The sequence below is a fragment of the Carcharodon carcharias genome, chromosome 13 (assembly GCF_017639515.1).
Source record: "Carcharodon carcharias isolate sCarCar2 chromosome 13, sCarCar2.pri, whole genome shotgun sequence".
Classification (NCBI taxonomy): domain Eukaryota; kingdom Metazoa; phylum Chordata; class Chondrichthyes; order Lamniformes; family Lamnidae; genus Carcharodon; species Carcharodon carcharias.
The window spans coordinates 122,062,476-122,081,738 of NC_054479.1; the positions used below are offsets into that span (position 1 = coordinate 122,062,476).

General features: G+C 42.4%; 1 protein-coding gene across 4 annotated transcripts in view; it reads left to right on the top strand.

The window, feature by feature from the left end:
• Positions 1 to 4,914: 4,914 nt before the first annotated feature.
• Positions 4,915 to 19,263, top strand: part of LOC121285562 (neurofilament heavy polypeptide-like) — a 59,228-nt gene continuing 44,879 nt past the window's right edge. For all 4 annotated transcript variants that reach the window (XM_041202106.1, XM_041202105.1, XM_041202107.1 and 1 more), the window contains exon 1: positions 4,915 to 5,116. The gene's annotated coding sequence lies outside the window, so the exon portion shown is untranslated. The remainder of the gene's footprint in view (positions 5,117 to 19,263) is intronic.

The following is a 19,263-nucleotide window of genomic DNA, read 5'->3' on the forward strand; positions in this document are numbered from 1 at the left end:
AACCTAAAATGAAAACATAAAATGCTGGAAAAACTCAGCAGGTCTGGCAGCATCAGTGCAGAGACAGACAGAGTCCGTATGACTTCTTCAGAGCCAATTGGGATTCCCATTGATTAATGTGACCCTGTCGTGTGGAGTCATTTGAAGGTTCAACCTCCTCCCAACCAACTGCGAGCCAGAGAAAAAAACATTGGGCACGCTCACTGCAGACACTGAGTCTATCTGTGCGAAGCTTATTTACTCCCTTCCTCTCCCAGTGAACTGAGCCAGGGGAAAGAAAATAAGTGCAAGAACCATGGGGCCTCTGAGTCAGTCCAGGACTTTCCTGACAGAATCTCTGCTCCATGGCCACTATTATGGTCTCAGAGCTTGCGGCCCTAAAATCTTGTCCCCCCCAACCCATGGTTTGGAAATCCCTATCCCAGGGCATAGATGTAAAAGGATAGTATTTTAGTCACTACTTAATTCCCTGAATATTGTTCACTGTGGTAGTTAAGTAATTCTGTAATCCTCCCAATGATACTGGGGTTAGGTGTGTAGTTGTAGATTACATTAGTGGCTGTTAGCTGAGAGTGACTGGGATTGTGCTCGTGATAAAAGGTATAGCCCAATGTTGGAGACATCTATAGTTTTGAGTTTTAGTACAAAGTGTGTAATTGTGTGTGTCAGGGTGGTAATTACTATCTTAACTTACAAAAGGTCGAGAGTTCTTTGCACATTAGATGGGTAAAGATTCAGTGATTTCCCACATCATGTGAACACTTTAACCATTCACCTCTGTGATCTGTGTTCTAATCCCAGAGAGAATGAGAACATACAGCACACAAGGAGGCCATTCACTCCTCATGTTTATTGGCTTTTTGCTGGATGAATCCCAAACTAATCCCATTGCCCTGCTCTTTCTCTGTTGCCCTGCATCAATCCCAAACTCATCCCATTGTCATAATGTCTCCCCATAGTCCTGTGTCAATCCCAAATTAATTCTACTGCCCCACTTTTTCCCCACCTGCAATGAATGGGGGAGAAATTAGCTTGCAAAAATAAAAATGAGAAGCATAGGTTGTGTGGGTATTTGATGGTGATTTGATTTCAGACGTATAGTATTTCATCCATGGGAGATGAGCTCCTCAAAGAGGAGCTCTCAGTATTCACTTGAATAAAATAATTCATTGATGTGTAAGTGAATGACCAGTTCCTATCAAAACAAACACTAACATCTTCCTCCATAATCCCTTCATTAACTGGGCTTTGAATGTCAGCTATGCTCAATCCCTTAGAGACCCCTACTCTGGGACACCAGCTGAGAGTAATAAATGACCCTACACAGTCATCAGCCTGTGCACAGTTTCATTCAGGAAGTGTTTTGCTCTCTACTGCTCCTGATTCTCCTGAAATCTGAGCCTGGTTACAGAACCTCTGCACAAGAAAGGAGACCTGAGAGTCACAGTCATTTTTAATCAAATGTTGCTCATCAGTCTCCAAGGGGATCAGTGGCAACCTGTGCTGGTAAGGGCAGAATTGAACTTGGCACCAAGTTGCATCTATCAGTCTTCATCTGTTTATATGGGAGATATCTAATTTTGTTTTTCCTAAGTTTTCAGTCTACAGTTTTCGATGTATCTCTGTGTCTATTTCTATCTCTCTCTCTTTTCTTATCTTTCTGTTATTGCTCCCATTTGTTCTCTGCCTAAATCTTGTCTTTCTGTCATTCCGTTGCCTCTTTCTCTGCCCAATTCCCTCTCACTGCCCAATCCCCCTCTCTGTCCCACCACCCCACTCTCTGTCCCACCACCCCACTCCTTGTCCCACCACCCCATTCTCTGTCCCACCACCCCACTCTCTGTCCTGTGCCCCCTTCTCTACGCCCTGTGCCCTCCCTTTCTCTGCACCACAACCTCCCACTTCCCTCTCTTAAACTCTTTCTGTCCCCTTTTTACTATGCTCTCTTGTGCACACTTTCTGGTGTCAGTTCAATTACAGAATGAGTAACTGAGAACTCAGCTCTCCAACTGAGAGCACAGGATATGGATGTGATTCTGGAATTGTTGCATGAAGCACACTGAATCACCATGTTGCTATGCTGGTTTCCATGGCATAGAATGGTTGCTATTACAGATCTTAATTTTGCAACTGATTTTCTATTATGTTTGTGCAATGGTTGTTTTGCTGGTCCCAGTGACACCTCACTTGTGACTCCAGTTTGGATGAGTTAACACTCCCACATGTTGTGTCCCACATACTGGCCTTATTCAACATCCAAATTTAAGTGGGAGTTGCTGGTTAGGCTGATGAGAATCACACACTCGCAGTCAATTGACTGCCAATTACAACAGCTAGCTTCCACAATTGAAACTGGCATTCTGATCCACTGTGCTGTCTGCAGTATAATGCCACACTTATACCCCATAGTAATACAGTAGAGTAATACCTCACAGTATGATAATCCAGCCCACCAGTTATACCCTACATATGAATAAAAATAAATAGAAACAAAGACTAAAGCTAGAAAGTTTGACTAAACTTTTGTTTATCATTGGTTAGGTGCCAGCTGGAGGATTGTGGTGGATCCTGGGCTCCACACTTTAGGAAGGATGCCAAGGCCTTATAGTGCAGGAGGGATTTACCATAAAGGTATCAGGGATGAGGACATCAATTACTTGGAGAGACTAGAAAAACTGCAATTATTCTCCTTAGATCAGAGAAGTTTAAGGGGAGATTTAGTGGAGGTGCTCAAAATTGAGGGGTTTTGACTGAGTAAATAGGGAGAAACTGTTTCCATTGGCAGGAGGTCAGTAGCTAGAGGAGACATATTTAATGGCAAAAGAACCAGAGGGGAGAGAAATTGCTTTACAGTTTTTATGATCTGGAAAGGACTGCCTGAATGGACAATTGAAACAGATTCATTAATAATTTCCAAAAAGTAACTAGATGAGTATGTGAAAGAAAAAAACTTTTCAGGGCAATGGGGAAAGGGCAGATAGTGGGATCAACTGGTAATATTTTTCAAAGAGTCAGCATAGGTGTGATGGGCCAAATAGCCACTTGTGCTATAAGATTCTATGATAACCCATAGTAATCTTTCAGGATATTGATTCATGGTTAAACACACTTTTACTCTACTTTATACTTCACAGTAACAGTCTGTGGTAATGCTATGGATTAATGCTCAGCATTGCTGCTGTGTATTAAGTCATCATTTGAATTATTCCAGAGTAACTTAACAGTTATGTTCTTTTGCTCCTTTCTGCTTAGATTGAAATGTTAATTATTCCTTAGTACTGCACTGAGTTGTTGGCCTACATTAATATTCTTCATTAATGTTACTACTCTGTGTTAATAATCCTTGTAATTACTTCATGTAGTCTTTAAATAATCTATGCCAACTCTTTGGGTTGCATAATGTGTTACTTGGTCTGTATGTATCCATTGGATATGAGCAGTCTGAAGAGTGGTAACAGCTGTTTTACAGACTAGTAGAAAGTATTCAGTGGTGTTCCCCAGGGGTTAGTATTAGGTAGGACCAATGGTCTTTTTGTTGTATATTAATGACCAGGACTGGATTATACAGAGCATGCTTTTAAAGTCTTCGGAGGAAATAAAACTCAAATAGTAAACAGTGAGGAAGATAATAACAGACTTCAGAACGGCATAGACAGATGGATGAAATGGCTAGACACATGGCAGATGAAATGTAACACAGAAGTGTGAAGTGACACTTTTTGGCATGAAGAACGAGGAGAGGCAATCCAAACTAAACAGTGTAATTTTAAGGGGGATCCAGGAACAGAGAGCTGGGGTACACGTACAAAAATATTTAACAAAGGCAGGATAAGTTGAGAAGGCTGCTTAAAAAAAATCCTTGGCTTTATTAATAGAGAACGCTATGGTTCACTTGGTAGTGCTCTTGCCTTTGAACCTAAGTTCAAACCTCACTCCAGCACATGAATACAGAAATCAAGGCTGACTTGCTGCACTGTCAGAAGTGCCATCTTTTGGGTGAGATATTTAACTGAAGCCCCATCTGCTCGCTCAGATGGATTTAAAAGATCCAATTACACTTTTTGAAGAGCAGGGGAGTTATTTATCCCTCAATCAATATCACAGAACAGATTATCTAAGCATTATCAAATTGCTCTTTGTAGGAGTATGTTGTGCGCACTTGGCTGCTGCATTTCCTACATTACAAAAGTGACTACACTTCAAAAATTACTTCATTGTCTGTAAAGTGTGCAAATCCTTTTTTAATAGACTACAGAAGCAAGGGAGTTATGCTAAACATTTATAAATTGTTGGCTAGGCCTCAGCTAGGGTATTACGTCTAATTCTGGTACTACATTTAGGAAGGATGTCAAGGCCTCAGAGAGGGTGCAGAGGAAATTGACTGGAATAAGTGACAGCTCGTTGCCTCGTTTTATTAGCCGATTGAGATTCTCTGTCTCTACACAGTCGCATCTTATTGCAATCAGTCTATTTGGTGAAAGTTTTAGCGCCACAGTAAAAATGGGAACTGATGCTTGAAAGCAAGGTCTGAGCACAGTCCAAGAGTTACTGGACCTTTTAACTCTGCACTCTCTAAGTGGAATTCAGAGTCTGTACTGCTGGAGTTAACAGAGCATTTGAGTGGAGTCCAACAGCGAGAATTGGGGTCAGCCAAAGTTCAGTGTAAATTTATAATCCACTCCCAACAAAAACCTCGCTGCAGATATGATAGGTTTTTTTTCTCTGCTGAAAGGGAAAGGGTTAATGAAGGTCTCTTCCCCCTTGGATTAGCCCGAGGGACCGAGTTGAAATGACAATGTTGTAAGTATTTGCTCGAGGCAGCCGGTTGCCTGACTTGTGCTGGGGAGCACTCTGGTGTAGTGCTGTGTCACTCAGCACCATCACCAGGCCTGCCGGCAGCTCTTGGCACAGTGATGACAAACTGACTTCCAAAAATAGCTCAGTGGTGGGAAGCCTTCATCCCCTCAAACTCTCTGAGCATGCTCGGGAAATTAGCAGAAATGTGCCAGAGTTCCTAATGTACACGGGAAAAGATTGTCACTTGGACTGAGAGGCAGAGGCGAGAAGCAGTTTGTGTGTGAGGGGAGCCCACCGACGATGTCTACCTTGAAGGCGGGTGAGAATTATTTTAATATGCGTTTGTGCGATGCATTTCTCAACCAATTCCTGCATGTCTACTCCAGATCTTGGTTTAAACGTTAAAACTGCCAGCGATTTAACAATACAGAAAAAGCATAAGCAACGTTAAACTGTTTAAGATTGTCATTTTCTGCATTGCAATCTATTGGATGTTTTAGTATTTACGAGGAATTATTTTTGTTGCTGCAGATTGAGATAAAATCTTCAATGTATTCCCGAAGGGTTCAGTCTTTAGATTGTTTCCCAGTGTCAGGTACCTGGTGCAGTAAACACACGACCAGCAACTGCACAGACGGACCCAGGCACATGTAACTTTACTTTTTTCTAGTTCTTCTTGAAAAACCTCAAGTCTCACTGGGGTACGGTTCCACACGCACTGACTCTCACTGGGGTACGGTTCCACACGCACTGACTCTTACTGGGGCAAAACAAAAACAGAATTACCTGGAAAAACTCAGCAGGTCTGGCAGCATCGGCGGAGAAGAAAAGAGGTGACGTTTCGAGTCCTCATTACCCTTCCACAGAACTGAGTGAATATAAGGAGAGGGGTGAAATATAAGTTGGTTTAAGGTGGGGGGGGGGGGGAAGAGAGAGAGAGAGAAGTTGGGGGGGTGGTGTGGTAGTAGGGACAAGCAAGCAGTGATAGGAGCAGATAATCAAAAGATGTCACAGACAAAAGAACAAAAGAACACAGAGGTGTTGAAGGTGGTGATATTATCTAAACGAATGTGCTAATTAAGAATGGATGGTAGGGCACTCAAGGTACAGCTCTAGTGGGGGTGGGGTGGAAAGACTAGTAGGGCATAAAAGATTTAAAAATAATGGAAATAGGTGGGAAAAGAAAAATCTATATAAATTATTGGAAAAAACAAAAGGAAAGGGGAAGAAACAGAAAGGGAGTGGGTATGGAGGAAATTTAAATATTTTAAAAAAATTTTGCCCTGCTAGTCTTTCCACCCCACCCCCACTAGAGCTAAAAAGATAAAAACAAAAAACTGCAGATGCTGGAAATCCAAAACAAAAACAGAATTACCTGAAAAAACTCAGCAGGTCTGGCAGCATCGGCGGAGAAGAAAAGTTGATGTTTCGAGTCCTCATGACCCTTCAGCAAAACTGGGTGAATCCAAGGAGAGGGGTGAAACATAAGCTGGTTTAAGGTGGGGGGTGGGGAAGGGGGTTGGGTGGGGGGAGAGAAGTGGAGGGGGTAGTGTGGTTGTAGGGACAAGCAAGCAGTGATAGGAGCAGATAATCAAAAGATGTCACAGAGAAAAGAACAAAAAAACACAGGTGTTGAAGTTGGTGAAATTATCTAAACGAATGTGCTAATTAAGAATAGATGGTAGGGCACACAAGGTACAGCTCTAGTGGGGGTGGGGGGGCATAAAAGATTTAAAAATAATGGAAATAGATGGGAAAAGAAAAATCTATATAAATTATTGGAAAAAAAAACAAAAGGAAGGAGGAAGAAACAGAAAGGGGGTGGGGATGGAGGAAGGACTTCAAGATCTAAAGTTGTTGAATTCAATATTCAATCCGGAAGGCTGTAAAGTGCCTAGTCGGAAGATGAGGTGCTGTTCCTCCAGTTTGCGTTGGGCTTCACTGGAACAATGCAGCAAGCCAAGGACAAACATGTGGGCAAGAGAGCAGGGTGGAGTGTTAAAATGCCAATTCTTGCTGACAGACCACAGGTGTTCTGTACCTTGAGTGCTCTACTATCCATTCTTAATTAGCACATTCGTTTAGATAATATCACTACCTTCAACATCTCTGTATTCTTTTGTTCTTTTGTCTGTGACATCTTTTGATTATCTGCTCCTATCACTGCTTGCTTGTCCATACAACCACACCACCCCCCTCTCCACCTCTCTCTCTCTCTCTCTCTCCACCCCCCCCCCCCCACCTTAAACCAGCTTATATTTCACCCCTCTCCTTATATTCACTCAGTTCTGTGGAAGGGTCATGAGGACTCGAAACATCAACTCTTTTCTTCTCCGCCGATGCTGCCAGACCTGCTGAGTTTTTCCAGGTAATTCTGTTTTTGTTTTGGATTTCCAGCATCTGCAGTTTTTTGTTTTTATTTTTGACTCTCACTGGGGTATGGTTCCACACACACTGACCCTCACTGGGGTACGGTTCCACACACACTGACTCTCACTAGGGTACAGTTCCACAGGCACTGACTCTCACTGGGGTGTTTCACAATTAAATGATCCTTGCTGAATTCCCCCTTTTCACCTACAATCATGGACTGTCCGCTTCCCTTTGACCCTAACAATCACACACAGCAGGAGATGATGGTCATACCCACCTGACCCGGGAACCACTGGGTCTGTTTTGCTCTCAGAACTGTCCATAATAAGGTCAGTGACCTGGGCTCTTGCTGTTCCATTGGGTGAGTTCCACAATCCGGTCTTCGTAGCTTTGAACATTTCAGTAAGACGGTAGGTAGGCGTGTTGCTGCTTGGTCAGGGAGTTCATTTGTGGAACAGCCAAACACAGCAGGAGGGATATGGGCTCCACTTGAGCTGCTTTCACCTTTATGTGCATGTGCAGGATGTAAGGAGGGGGAGTGGGGAAATCAGTTACTGATGGTTAAACAGTGGACCTTGCTGGAAGGTCTTCCTGTGGGAAAGGCAGGGCGAGCTGTGATGCCTCATACAGTAGAATGTCCCGACGACACTCAGACAGCCCTCATATTAAGGATTACCATTGGGGAAGGTACAGAAAGTAGATGATGCTCGTGGAAATATATTCGGGAGAGAGTCACCATCTTCAGGGCAGGGGGAGGAGAGAGGAGCCGAGTGTTGGTGAGGGACAAGAAACGGGTGATGGGCTGCAATTGTTCGCGACCCAGTTCTGGTTGGATGAAACTTTGCCTCGAGTTCGGCTCCAGTAGCAGCTTTGAAATCGCCGTCCCCCCAGCAGGGGTTTGAATGATAAAAATAAAAAACTGCGGATGCTGGAAATCCAAAACAAAAACAAAATTACCTGGAAAAACTCAGCAGGTCTGGCAGCTTCGGCGGAGAAGAAAAGAGTTCTGTTGAATAGTCATGAGGACTCGAAACGTCAACTCTTTTCTTCTCCGCCGATGCTGCCAGACCTGCTGAGTTTTTCCAGGTAATCCTGTTTTTGTTAGGGGTTTGAATGGCCTGAAATTGCAGCGTTCCTAATTGAGGCTGTTTGTAGCAGGCCAGTATTTGGTTTAAAGGGGCCTCTCCTGCGGAGGAGGCTGTCGGCAGCTTGACTGTGATTATAGACCCTGCTCAGTGGTTACCATGACGACGATATTGCTCAGAATTCGTCAAGGCAGAGAATAGAACATTATTATCCGGCAACACAACATGACATCTGCAGGCGTCGGGGCTGTTGACTGCCACAGACATCACGGAGTCATTAGGGTAGCTCAACCTGCACATCCAATCCCTGGCTCTCCGCCAGATCACTGGGAGTCAAGGCTACCTCCCCTTCCCACTCCTGTGATCCTCACTCTTTCCTCGTCTTTACACTAACCTCAGCCTTCCACATTCTACTGCCATTCTGGATCCATATAGAGTACAAAAGCAAGGAAGTTATGATGAACCTTTGTAAAACACTGGTCTGGCCTCAACTGGAGCATGGTATCCAATCCTGGGCGCCACACTTTAAGAAGTATGCGACGGTTTTAGAGGGTGCAGAAAAGATTTATGAGAATGGTACCCTTATGAGGGATTTCAGTTATATGGATAGGTAGGAAAAACTGGGGCTGTTCTCCTTAGAGAAGAGAAGATTAAGAGGAAATGTGATAAATCATGAGAGGTCTGGACCCAGTAGGTGGTCAGAAACTGTTCCCATTGGCAGAAAGGTCAAAATTCTAAGGACATAGACTTAAAGTGATTTGCAAAAGATCCAAAGGCTGCATCAGGAAAAAATTTTTATACAGTGAGTGGTTCCAATCTGGAATGTGCTGCATTGAAAGTGTGATTCAATTGTGGCTTTCAAAAAGGAATTGGATAAGCTCTTGAAGTGAAAAAAATTGCAGGGCAATGGGAAAAGAGTGGGGAAGTGGGACAAGCTAAATTCCTCTTGCAGAGAGCCGGCACAGACGTGACAAACTGAACAACTTCCTTCGTGCTGTAGCTACTCTGACTTTTCTATGGATTGTGCCTGTATCTTCAATTGTTTTCTGTCTTCAGTTCTGACCTCTATCTTCCCTTTAGCTGTTTCCTTGCCAACATTTTGAACCTCCCACCTTCCGTTAATCATCTCTTAAAGGTATGTGGCACCTCTAATCCATCCAATAGTTGAACTATTGTCCCTCTTTAATCGCTCTATTATCGCTGGTATCATCCTTCCTCAAACCAAAGCTCTCATACAAAAAACAGAAAACACTGGAAATGCTCAGCAGGTCTGGCAGCGGCTGTGGAGAGAGAAACAGTGTGTTTCAGGTTGATGACCTGTCTTCAGGCGGGAAACATTAAAACTTATTCTGTCTCCTCAGATTCTTCCAGACCTGCTGAGCATTGATGGCATTTTTCCATTTTTAATTTGAATTTCCAGCATCGGCAGATATTTTGCTTTGGTATGGGTGTTTCTAACATTTGATTTTGGCCTGTTTAACAATTTCCCTTCATAGAATCTGTGCCTCACATTGGTTGATCTGACATCTGCCCTCACCCACAGTCTGCTCCACAACAGAAGAAGGTTGTATGTAAGGTTTTGGTGGTGCATGAGATGGCATTGTAACTTCATTCCAGGAGAGAGATCCTTGTATCCGACCCTGTGCCAAAGAATAACACCCAGATCAGTGGAATTGGTGCTTCAGAGAAAGCAACGTGCAGTTGTACATTGAACTGTATCTGATTGGAGAGGCTGATTATCAGCATACCTAAGGGAATATTATCTTTTCAATTATACAGAAATGGGTAGCGTATAAAAATAGGAAGGGACCAAGGATAAACCCTTTGAGATATTAGAGGTGATGGTGCAGGAGCAGGAAGAGAAGCCATTGCAGGTGATTCTTTGGCTATGGATGGATAAAAATGGAACCAGGTGAGTGCAGTTCCACCTAGTTGGATGATAGTGAAGAAGTGTTGAAGGAGAATGTTGCAGCCAACATGTCAAAGGCTGCAGACAGGTCAAGGAGCATGAGGCAGGATAGTTTATCATTGTCACAGTCACATAAAATGTCAGTTGTGATGTTAATAAGAGGCATTTCAGCACTGTGGCAGGGGCAGAAACCTGATTGGAGGGATTCATGCATGAAGTTTCAGGAAAGATGGGCACAGATTCGGGAGGCAACAACATGTTCAAGAGGAAAGGGAGGTTGGAATTGTGGCAGTAGTTTAAAAGGAAAGGAGTGGTCAAGAGTTTGTTTTTTTGAGGCTAGACATGAGGATACATTTGAAGGAAACAGTGATAGTACCTGAACAATAAACAACTAACAATATAAATTAACATGGGAGCCAAGAAGGGAAGTTGGATGGCCAGCAGTTTAGTGGGAATAGGATCAAGGAAGCAGGCGCACACTTTAACACACAGTTTGTAGGCACTTAACAGTAACTATACTTTTGGGCAGAGTATTAATCAAGAAATAAGAGAAACTTATAACAAAGTGCAATAATCATATGGAGTTTTAACCATATAACTGAACAAATGAAACCAGCAAGAAAAAATTTGGAGGATGAGTTCATGGAATGTATTCGAAGCAGTTTCCTAGAACAATATGTTGTGGAACCAATCAGGGAAGAGGTTATTTTAGATCTTGTTTTGTGTAATGAGAAAGTATTAATTACTAAACTCGTACTAAAAGATCCTTAGGGAAAGAGTGACCATAATAGTATAGAATTTCACATTAAGTTTGAGAGTGTTGTGCATCAGTCTGGGACTGGAATATTGAACTTAAACTAAATCAATTACATGGGTATGAGGGGGTAAGATGGCTAAAGTAGATTAGGATAGTTAGATTAAAAGGTTTGGAGATAGATGAGAATGGTGATCATTTAAAAAATATATATAATTCTCAATGAATCTACATTCCATGATAAAAAAGATTCTTCTGTGTTTAACCTCAGAGGTTAAGGATGGCGTTGGATTAAAATAAGTTTAAAGTACTGCCAAGAAGAGTAGCAAACCTAAGGATTAGAAGAGGCTAAGGATGGCTAAACAATTGATAGAGAGAGAAAACAGAATATGAAACAGAATGTACTAAAATGAAGAGTGTAATGAAAATCAGTGCAAATCCTTGAGAGACTGAGAGGAGAAAACAGGAAATTAGGAAATAGCAGAGACATTAAACAAACAATATGAACCTGTCTTCACTGTAGAAGACACTAAACACAAACCAAAAATAATGGTGAACCTAGGGTCTAATGAGAGCGAGGGATTTAAAGTAATGAATATTAGTAAAGAAAAATCATGAGAGAAATTCATTTGACTGAAAGTTGGCAAATCCCCTGGACCTGTTGGCCTACATCCTTGGGTTCTAAAAGAGGTCGCAGGAGAGATAGTGGATGCACTAGTTGTGATCTTCTAAAAATTCGCGATATTGGGAATGGTCCTAGTGGATTGGAAGGCAGCAAATGTAAAACTGCTATCCAATAAAGGAGAGAGAGAGAGAGAAAGCAGGGAGTTAAAGGCCAGTTAGTCCGAGTCATTTGGAAAATGCTGAAATCCATTATTAATGAAGTGGTAACAGGGGGCTTAGAAAATCGTAATATGATTGAGCAGAGCCAACATGACTTTATAAAAGAAAAATTCATGTTTGACCAATCTATTAGAGGTTTTTGAGGATGTAACTGGCAGGTAGTTAAATTGGAGCCGGTCGATGTAGTATATTTGAATTTTTCAAAGGCGTTTGATAAGGTGTGGCACTAAAGGTTGTTGCATAAGATATGGAGCTGGGGGGAGGGGATGTGTGTGTGGGTGGGGGTGGCAGTATATTAGCATGGAGACAAAATTGGTTGAAGGACAGAAAACAGAGTGGGAATTAATGTATCCTTTTCAGATTGGTAAGCTGTTACTAGTGGAGTGACCATAAGACATAGGTGCAGAAGTAGGCCATTCAGCCTATTGCGTCTGCTCCACCATTCAATGAGATCATGGCTAATCTGATAATCCTCAACTCTACTTTCCTGCCTTGTCCCCATAATCCTTGATTCCTTTACTGATTAAAAATCTGTCTATCTCAGCTTTGGATATAATTGACGACCCAGTCTCTACAGCCCTCTGTGGCAACGAATTCCACAGATTGACTACCGTCTGAGAGGAGAAATTCCTCCTTATCTCTCTTTTAAATGAGCACCCCCATACCCCGAGATTATGCCCTCTGATCCTAGAATCTCCCACAAGGGGAAGTAATCTCTCAGCAGCTACACTGTCAAGCCCCCTAAGAACCTTATATATTTCAGTAAGGTTGCCTCTCATTCTTCTAAACTTCAATGAATATAGGCCCAACCTATTCTCATAAGAAAATTCCTCCATACCCGGGATGAACCTAGTGAACCTTCTCTGGACTGCCTCCAATGCCAGTATATGTTTCCAAAATTGTTCACTGTATTCTAGGTGTGGTCTAACTTGTGCCTTGTATAGTTTTAGACTTCCCTATTTTTATGCTCCATTCCCTTTGAAATAAAGGCCAGCATTCCATTTGCCTTCCCTATTACTTGTTGAACTTGTATGTTAGCTTTTTGGGATTCATGCACAAGGACTCCCAAATCCCTCTGTGCTGCAGCCTGCTGCAGTCTTTTTCCATTTATATAATATTCAGCTCCTCCATTCTTCCTGTCAAAGTGCATAACCTCACATTTCCCCACATTATATTCCATCTGCCAAGTTTTTGCCCACTCACTTAAGCTGTCTATATTCCTCAGTAGGCCCCTTGAGTCATCCTCACCACTTGCCTTCCCACTCTGTTCCTTCCTGTCACACTCTGGGTATCATTACCTAAATAGCTGCCCTGCAATGCTGCCATGTTCTTTTGCTTTGTAAGCCTATGTATCCCCTTTCCCGCAAGGATCAGTGCTGGGCCTCAGCTATTTACAATCTATATTAATGACTTGAATGAAGTGTAATGTATCCAAGTTTACTGACAATATGAAGCTGCAAGGTAGATGCATAGAGGTTGCAAAGAGATTAACAGGTTAAGTGAGTGGGAAGATGGAGTATAATTTGGGGAAAATTGAGGTAGGTACCACCTTTGTAGGAAGAATAGAAAAAAACATTTTTTAAATGATGAGAAACTAGTAATGTTGGTGTTCAGAGAAATTTGGATGTCCTTGCACAAGAAACATTGGAGGTTAACAAGCAGGCACACAGCAAACAATTACGAAGGCAAGTGGTACGCTGGCATTTATAGCAAACTGCTTGGAGTGTAAGAGTAACAAGTCTTGTTACAATTTTTCAGGGCTTTGGTAAGACCACACCTGGTGCACTGTGTACAGTTTTGGTCTCCGTACCTAAGGAAGGTTTACAGGGGGCACGATGAATGTTCACTAGATTGATTCCTGTCATAGGAAGATTGTTCTATTAGTAGAGATTGAGTAGAATGGGTCTATAGCCTCAGAAGTTTAGAAGAATATGAGGTGATCTCATTGAAGCACTTAACTTCTGAGAGAACTTGACAAGGTAGATGCTGAGAGGCTGTTTCCGCTGGCTGGAGAGTCTAGAACTAGGGGGTAAGGTCTCAGAATAAGCGGATGGCTATTTAAGACTGAGATGAGAAATTTCTTCACTGAGCGGGTTGTCAATCTTTCGGATTCTGTACCCCCGCACTGTGAATGCTCAGTTGTTTGATATATTCAAGGATGAGATAGATAGAGATTTGGACTCTAAGGAAATCATGAGATATGGAGTTCGGGAAGGAAAGTGGAGTTGGTAGGAGAAACAGTCATGATTATATTAAATGTTGGAGCAGCCAGGGGGAGCCCAATGGCCATCTCCAGCTCCTATTCCTATGTTCTTTCATATATGCACAGACATATGTACACTCATACACACACAAATACATGTGGACACAAATAGCACACATTTCAGTTCTTGGGTTCTGCCTTCATTCCTAATTTCCACTAATTTGATTCCATTTCTCCCAACAGTGGCTCACAACTTCCTTGTGACTTCAGTCCAACTGTGCCTCTCTAATGAGGGAACCCCAGCTTCGGAATCACAGTATGTATCAGACAGTACCTGCCAGACACTGACCCTGGGGTATCGAATCGCAGTACATTAACGACAGTACTCCAGGCACTGAACCCCAAGGGTTTAGAATCACAGTACGGAACAGACAGCATCCCGGTAGACACTGAACACCATCTCCTTCAGTCCAGCCTTGCTGCCCCCTCCACCCTCAACAGACATCAAATATAAGCAGTACATCAACTTCTTCATCTTCAAGATCATGACAATTTACGCAGCTGCCTCTTACCCTTCCAATCACTCCTAGCCCCTGACTTCCCCCTTAGTCTTTCACCCATGGAGACCTGGATCTGTTTCTCCACTTTGCGTCTCCAAGCTTAACTTGTCAAAACGTTTCACTTCATGCTTTGAACCCTGTTCCTTGGCCCCCATGCTAAGTGGCATTGAAATTTCCTATTGGCCCTCTCTCCCCTTCAAACTGTTGCCCCCAGTCTACCCCCTAAACATCCGATCTCTAACCAGGGTTGAAGAATTTCAGCTATGGAGACTAGAGAAGCTGAGAATATTCTCACAGCAGTGATGGTTAAGGGAAAATTTAATAGTGGTGTTCAAAATCATTGAGGGTTTTTGATAGAATAAATAAGGTGAAACTGTTTTCAGTGGCAGGAGGGCTAGTAACAAAAGGACACAGTTTTAGGTGATTGGTCACCCTGATAAAAGACTGAGGTACAATTAAATGCCTCAATTAGAATTGATCTAATTGACCAGTGGGGAGATGAGAATTTTATTTACTCAGCAAGTTGTTAAGATCTGGAAAGCACTGCCTGAAAAGGTGGTGGAAGCAGATCTAGAATAACTTTCAAAAGGGAATTGGATAAGTACTTAGAAAGGAAAAAATATGCAGGGCTGTGAGGAAAGAGCAGGGATCTAATTGGTTAGCTCTGTCAGGATGGCTTGAAGGTTCACCGCCTGTGCTTCAGGATTCTATGATTTTGCCTTTCCTCTTTGAGGTCCTCAGTCTTGTAATTGCATCTAGCTCTTTGTCCATCTTTTCTGAACTCTCTTTGCTCAAATCCTTATTGTCCATGGACCTTGCCATAAAATCTGCTCCCTTGCCATTGATAACTGTCCAACTATCCTCCAAGACCTAGCTGCACCATTTTCTATCTTGGCATTATATTTGATCATGGGAAGAGCGCTAGACCTCACATTTTGTCTATCACTAAGAGGTTAATTCAATCTACGCAACACTGCTTAGTCACATCTTTACCTTTTAAATTTGAGATGGAAAGATTTTTGCTAGACAAGGTTATAAATGGATAAGGAGCCAAGACAGGCGGATGTCTATAGATCAGCCAAAATCTCATTGAATGGCTGAGCAGGCACAAAGGATTGAATGGCCTTCTGTTTGTATAAATGTCCTTGTCAGCTCCAACCTGACTGTTTCACTGCTGATCTTGTTGGCCTTCCATCCTATATAAACTGCAATGTGTACAAAACTTTGTCACACATATTGTGTCCTGCACCACGTCTAACTCACCAGTCACAGACTTGTGCTCTCCCAATGCATTACATTAAATGTTTTTCTCTTTATCCATGATTCTCTCCATGACCCCATCCCACCAGCTCTGCTATCTCCTCCTGCCTTATATCACCCCGACCTACTCATCTTTGACCTGACTCTTGTCTTCTCCCCATTGCGCACTGCCTTCACCCACCATTGGTGGCAGATCTTTCATCACTGACACTCACTCTGTAAACCTCTCCCTCTCAACCTTTGAAAAGCTTCTCCATTTCTACCTTTTCAATCATCCCTCCTAATCTCACCTCTTTTTGTTAAGCATCTATTTTCTTTATGTCTGTTTGTGAAGCAATTTAGGGTGTTTCTTTGTAATATGGTTCCAGTATAAACTTCAGAAGTGGTTGCCTGTGCTGGCACCTGATAGAGGTGCTGATTCTTAATGTTGTAGGTGGTTTTTTGATTGGAATTACGGTTTGTTGGGCTGGGCGCTCGGTTTGTTGGGTTTGGGTGTGTGGTTTGTTGGGTTGGGAGTATGGTTTGTTGTGTAATACAGTGCCCCAACTTGCTCCTCTTGTGTTATAGCTCTCGTGTTGTGTCTTTTGTTGAGGTAAATATTTTGCTTGTGTCTGCTCTGGATGAGGGATGACATTGTTGGGATATACCACGTAGAGCATGAACTTAAGGAAGTGCCTCACTTTTTGAATGACACAGACTTGAAGCCCCAGAAGACTGTGAATGGACGAATCCAGAATACTGCAAAGATCCAAAGAACAGGGAAGCCTCCAGTTTATTCCTTGAATGTGATAGGATCTGAGGTCCCATTACAAGGACAATGCACAGGAACCAAACTGTTGATTTCTGTTGCTGGTGACTTTGAGGAGGGCTACAGGCTCTTACACACTGCACTGTCCATTATCACTCCAATTGTTCTGTTAAAATAAATAGGGTGCTTCTCTGAAGGCTCATTAGGAGAGCTGTAGAGGCTTAAGCGCCCCTGGGTCAGTGATGGAGAAAATCAGCCAGGTGTCATGTTCCCAATCACACTCCAGTGACTGTTGTTGGAATTCTACTCTGTGTGATGCTCCATGTGGTTGAATATACCATTGGTCTCCATTGTCTAGGCTCAAACAGGAAGAACAACCATGGAGTGAGCAAATGCTGTCAGGAAGATAGAAATATATGAGAGTAAAAGCAGGTTTCTCCTTTGAGTTGGCAAGGTGTAATGGAACAACATTCCTAATTTCTGGAATTGCATGGCCTTTGGGACAATATTCACAATTTGTGGGGCTGCATGGCATTGTGCAAATGTAATCCAGTGCTGGTTTATGAGGAACTGTGGAGGTGTGCAGCAACATATTTTAGAAAAAAAAAGTGGGAATGGGAGTGAAAACTCCATGGAGAAACCCTGTTGCACCAAGTAGATCAACTGGCCAATCATCTTAGTGTGCTGTGTGCAAAATGGTACTGCATTTTCAGACACCTCCTTTTGAGATTTTGCTGAGAGATCTGATAATCCCCTGAGTAACTGCAGTCTATTTTTCCTTAGGTGACCAGTTGCTAAACTGGACGCATGACTTCAGACACTGCCTGTCAAATTGTCAGCCGTTAAGAAAGGATTTGAGTTCAAGGGTAGGTTAAAATCATAATGGTTGAGGATTTGCTCAGTGCAAAGACTGGACGAGGACCGAAACTTACATTATACAGTGTTTCCCACATTCTGAGAACACTACAAAGTTTTTCACAGTCAATAAATTACTTGTTTAAAGGCAATCCCTGTTGTTTTGTAGGCAAATGTGGCAGCCAATGTGTGATCAGCAAGTTTCCACAAACAGTAAAGAAATTAATCATGGAATGATACAGCACAGAAGAAGGCTATTTGGCCCATCATGCCTATGCTGGCCCATTGAAAGATCAGTCTAATTAGTCCCGCTACTCTTTCCCCCCAGCCCTACAAATTTCTTCTTCTCAAATGTTTACCAATTCTCTTTCGGAAATTATTGTTGAATTTGTGTCCACCATTCTTTCAATCAATGCATTCCAGGTCATTAAAAAAAAATCCTCATCTCCTCCTGTCAGATCCTTCCCCCTCCAACATCAGATGGTGATGTCAATCCTCTTGGTTTCCTTAACTTCACACAAGAGTTCAAACACTGTATGTTACTCACTGTCTGTAAGTCACTCCCAGACATTTTGCAGAGAAATATCAATAGACTGGTCAGGTTGGCAGAAACATGACAAATGGCATTCAATCTGGAGAACTGTGAGGTATTGCATTTGAGGAAGGCTAACAAGGCAACAGCATACAAAATATATGGTTGGATGCTGGGAAGTGTAGAAGAACAAAAGGATCTTGGAGCACATGTCCAAGGATCCCTGAAGGTAGCTTGACATGTAGATAAGGTCATTAAGAAAGCATATGGAATACTTGCCATTATTAATTGAGGCATAGAATATAAGAGCTGGGAGATTATGCTGGAACTGTATAAAACACTAGTTAGGTCACAGCTGGAGTATTGCGTACAGTTCTGGTCATGATACTATAGGAAAGGTGCAATTGCACCAGAGAGGGTACAGAGGAGATTTGCGAGGATATTACCTGGACAGGAGAATTTTAGTTATGAGGAAAGATTGGATAGACTAGAGTTTTTTTTTGGAACAAAGGAGGCTGAGGGGTAAAACCTAACTGAAGTGTATAAAATTATGAGGGATCTAGAGAGAGTGGATAGGAGGGCCATAATGCCCTTGGCTGAGGGGTCCATAACCAGGGGGGCACAGATTTAGGGTAAGATGTAAGGCATTTAGAGGGGATTCGAGGGAAAGCTTTTTACCCAGAAGGTGGTGGGGATCAGGAACGCTCTGCCTGAAAGGGTGATAGAGGCAGAAACCCTCATAACATTTTAAAAAGTACTTGGACATGCACTGGAAAATGGGATTAGGCTGGATGCTGCTTGCTGGCTGGCGTGGATACAATGGGCTGTAAATGCTGTAAATTTCTGATTCTATGATCTGAAACTTACTCCCAGACATTGATTCCTGTTTGTAACTCAGACATTGTTTTGCCTTATCTGCTCTTTTTAGCACTGAATCTTGAAATGCACTGAAAAAAGATAGACAGCTGGTAACGTAAGGTCGTACCAGATTATACAATGTAGCAGTTTATGGATATATTGTGAAAGTCCAATTTGTGATGCTAGGCCCTTGTCTATTTTGATCCAACTCAGACAAAAGGAAGCTTCATTGTTTTGATAAAGGATTTGAAAGAAATAAGTCCATTTGTGAGTTCACCATACAACATGTTGCTACCTAAATATATAACATCATAATTCTGTAGGTCCGTAGAAGAGATGTGTTTAATCCTGTGAATTAGGGCCACTAGTTTTCACACTGCAGAAACACACTATTTTGGTTTAACACTACTCCAAGAACTCTTGGAGTTTCTGTTTACCCTGGGAATAGTCTGGCTTCCTTCACCAGACTCATACGTATGTGAGTAG